This window comes from Balaenoptera acutorostrata, chromosome 9, assembly GCF_949987535.1.
Source record: "Balaenoptera acutorostrata chromosome 9, mBalAcu1.1, whole genome shotgun sequence".
Taxonomy (NCBI): Eukaryota; Metazoa; Chordata; class Mammalia; order Artiodactyla; family Balaenopteridae; genus Balaenoptera; species Balaenoptera acutorostrata.
Window position 1 is genome coordinate 12,049,009 of NC_080072.1, and position 4,480 is coordinate 12,053,488.

Genomic DNA, 4,480 nt, shown 5'->3' on the forward strand with positions numbered 1-4,480 from the left:
AGGAAGCATCAGCGTGCCCCTGGCCACGAGTACCACCAGATATGGAAACTTAGAGCATCTGCTGGGGAAAGTTATGAGGAGGTAAGCATGTAAGAAAAAATTCACTGGAAAGGTCTTCGAGTCACTGATGATCACATTTGGAATGGGTCGTATATGAGCCATTTGTTTGCAGAATTTTAAAATGTTCCCAGTTCTAGAAAGCTTAATGCATTACACTAGCTTACAGCTAGTGTAGTAATGGTGGAGGGCATTTAGGGAGGAAGAGAGTGGGCAATGGGATTATTATTTCCATTTTACCTATGGAAAAATGATCAATGACATGAATAGGCCAAGATCACTCAATTTTAGTGATAGCACTACAACCAGGCCAATGTTTGTTTAGTATCCCTTGCCTGGGACACTTTCTCTTAGGCTTTACTTCAACAGTGTAAAATACATCTCAGAAATATGTCCCATGAGGTGAATTTTCAAGGGACGAGTGAGGGCACTAGGGCAGGAAGGGTGATCCAGTGGTGCAACCTATGTTGTTTAGGGGTATAGTGGCAAGAACTGTAGCCTTGGTATCAAACAGACCCAAGTTCACAGGCCAATTGTACCACTTACAAATTATGTAAACATTAGTTAAGCTATTTATCTTCTCCGAACTTCAGTTTCATAATATGCTAAATGTGGGTAATAATACCTCCCATGTGGGTTTGCTGTGAGGATTAACCAAGATAATAAGTGCGAAAGAGCTTTGTAAACCTCCAAGAATCGTACATAAAAGGCATTAACAAAACAGTCCAAGAGATATGTGAGGAAGTCAGTATAGCTTCCCTCTGCAGAATTTCCATGGAGACTGTGAAACCATGGCAGGCTTTTAGTTGTTTATGTATGATTTTAGAAATCTTTTTTGGGATAAGGATGAAAGCTGATGGAATTGAAAATGCTGGGAGATTAGGAGAAGAGCTTCAGTGTGAGCTGATAATCTTCCTTTGCAGCAACATATTGACAAAGTAATGCTCAAGACAGAATGATTTCCATGGCACAGGAAATCCATCCAGTTAGCTGCTTCCCGTAGATAGAAAACAGCGAACCCAGGTTAAGGAAGCAGAACCAAGGGAAAAGAGTTCAGGAACCTTCCAAGGCCATGATGTTCATTGCCTGTCAATGGCTTAACCACAATTCAAGTGAAATTCCCAGGCATCATTATTACTTGTATTAGTTTTCCCAGAGGTGCTTTACCAAAATACCACAGACTGGATGACTGAAGCAGCAGAAATTTATTTTCTTACAGTTCTAGAGGCTGGAAGTCCAAGATCCAAGTGTCGACAGGTTTGGTGTCTCCTAAGTTCTCTCTCCTTGTCTTGCTGATGGCCACCTTCTCTCTTTTGTCCTCTCGTGTCCTTTCCTCTGTGCATGTGTCTCCCTGGTGTCTCTGCCTCTTCTTATAAGAACAATAGTCCTATTGGATTAGGGTCCCACCCTTATGGCCTCATTTAATCTAAATTACCTCTTTGAAGCCCCTATCTCCAAACACAGACACATTGGGAATTAGGGCTTCAACACATAGTCTTTTTTTTCCTTTTAATTGAAGTATAGTTGATTTACAATGTTGCATTAGTTTCAGATAAACAGCAAAGCAACACATGGACTTTGTTGGGATACAATTCAGTCCATAACATTACTTAAAAAGATACAGTGGCAAAGATACAATTCCACATGCTTTCTGGTCATAAGCTTGGTGGCTTCACTCTGTTATCTAATTCCAGACTCATCAACAGGCAAATTTTGATCCTTTTTTTTTTTTATCTTTTTTTTTTTAATAGACACTTTATTATATACACAGGTCATAAAATCCCAGACTTACATTAGGCACAAAAATATAGACCCTGCTAACTATTTAATATTATCAAGCTTGTACAACTTTAGCATGGTTTTGAGGCCAGCAACCTCAGTGTCTATCTAAATGGGGGTCTGATCTTGCTGAGATGTAATATCACTATTTCTGTTCTCATTACCAGCAGCTTTCTTTTGTTCAATGAATATAGTTCTTTGATTCTGCTCTTTTCTACATTGAAATCTAATTTTGTATCTGTTCTGATTTTTATCACTTCATCCATAACTTGTTTTAATTGATATAGTTCAAGTTTCATTTTCTCATTTTCTGCTTTGAAGGATGGAAATTTGCTCCTCTTCATAATAATCATATCCTTTTTCACATTAGCAACCTGAGACATTATCTGCCGAAGAATGATGTCCTGCTGCATCTTGGTGACATATCTTTGTAGATGAGATCCATGTTGGCCTCCATGATCTTGACCAATGCAGATGCAATGGTTTCTGCTTGTCGAGTAGTAAACCCATTTCCTTCAACTAAACACACTAAGGCATGGGTTTATGGCTCATTTGGGACTGATGTATTTGAACTTTAGTTAAAAGATGGGAACAGCTTTTTTTTTTTTTACAATTTTTTATTTTATTTATTTATTTGTTTATTTTTTGGCTGTGTTAGGTCTTCGTTGCTGTGCACGGGCTTTTTTCTATAGTTGCGGTGAGCGGGGGCCACTCCTCGCTGGGGTGCGCGGGCTTCTTGCGGTGGCTTCTACTGTTGCAGAGCATGGGCTCTAGGCATGTGGGCTTCAGCAGTTGCAGCTTGTGGGCTCAGTAGTTGCGGCACGTGGGCCCTAGAGGGTGGGGGCTTCAGTAGTTGTGGCTCGCGGGCTCTAGAGTGCAGGCTCAGTAGGCATGGCCCACGGCTTCCTTGCTCTGCGGCATGTGGGATCTTCCCTGACCAGGGCTGGAACCCGTGTCCCTGCACTGGCAGGTGGATTCTTAACCACTGCGCCACCAGGGAAGTTGGGGACGGCTTTATGATGTGGGTCTTGACTTCAGGTGTAGGCTTCTGTCCAGCTCTACTGCTTACTAGTTCTGTTACCTTGTGCAATATCATTTGACTTTTTATCATCTCTTTGTTCATTCACTCAGTGGACATGAACATCTCTTTTGAGATATATTGTGGAAACTAAAGCTGCATTAGAAGGGTAGCTCTAAGGATGATCAGAGTTGAGAAGTATTTTTTGGATGTTTGTGTGCTGAGAGGACGAAGGTCACAGAGATGGAGATATTGGAGTCTTAAGATGAAGAAGGTAATCAAACTAGATACAACGGGACAGATGAGATGGAGGCTGAGATGAGGTGTTATCCTAAGGAATCAGGCTGGTCCCTCTTCTATGAGTTTACATATGCAAATGTGCCGTGATACAGCTGATGGCTGTTGGTTTCCTCTTTAAAGGCCAGGGGGAGATATATTTCAAAGCACCAGTTTAAACTGTTTCTTTTTTATTTTTCACTAACAAAGAAGCCCTCAGGGTTTGCAAATCTACAAATAGATAATTTTCCATTTTTATTCTTATAGATAATTTTCCATTTTTATTCTTAATGAGAAGCATACAGTGCTTTTTAACATTACCACGTCTGGTGAGCTGAATGTTAGTTTGGTGAGTTAAGGACAAATAAATTTGCCCTAAGTGAGCTCCTCAAATGACATCCCTGTTCCTAGTCCAATTTCTTAAATAGAAAATCAGGTAGGATTTGCATAATTCGTTAGGCAATTTCTGTTTACAGGACTGTTCTAGGTTCCAGGGGAAAACCTAAGATAGTAAGACTTAGTCTCTGTCTTCAAGGAGCTTACAGTCTAGGAAGAGTCACACATTCAGCCCTAATATGAGCTTGTCCATACAGGAGGGTTTCTTCCTTGGCAGCAGAGGTCAGGGCAGTGAAAGACGAAGGACCTGGAGGTGGGAAACGTGGAAGTATTCGGTTCTGGGAAAGGAGACAAAAGGAGGCAATTTGGGAAAGTGATATAAATAGAAGGAGGCACACATGTTTCTTAGAACCTCAGAGAAAAATTTCATGGTAGAGATGGCTTTCATTTGAATCTTCACGTGGAAGCAGGAAAAGAAAACTGGGGCATTCCAACCTGGGGCAGGGGTGTGAGGCAGGGCGGAGAAGCATGAAGTAAGGCAAAGGGGAAAATGTGCCTGATATGGTAGGTGGAGAAAGGAACTCCTTTATTGAGGATCTAAGGTGTGCTTTTCCAGGTGTGCGTGGATAAAGTAGGATACTTGGTAGTAATAAAGAGAATGAACATAATCACACTACTCTATATAAAATAGATAATCAGCAAGGACCTACTGTAGAGCACAGGGAACTCTCCTCAATATTCTGTAATAACCTATATGGGAGAAGAACCTGAAAAAGAATGAATATATGTATATGTATAACTGAATCACTTTGCTGTACACTGGAAACTAACACAATATTGTAAATCAGCTCTACTCCAATATAAAATAAAAATTAAACTAAAAAAAGGAAGAGGAATAAAACTGCAAAGGTTGGTTGGGGCTAGTTTGCTTTGAATGTCAGGCTGGAGAGGCTGCACATTCATCTGTAGGCAACAGGCAAGTCATCGAAGTTTTGAACATGGTGAATTGAAGGG

At 40.7% G+C, this 4,480-nt stretch overlaps 1 pseudogene; it reads right to left on the reverse strand.

Moving 5' to 3' along the window:
* Nucleotides 1-1,816: 1,816 nt before the first annotated feature.
* Nucleotides 1,817-2,374, reverse strand: LOC103006963 (mitochondrial calcium uniporter regulator 1-like; annotated as a pseudogene).
* Between the last annotated feature and the right edge of the window lie 2,106 nt (nt 2,375-4,480).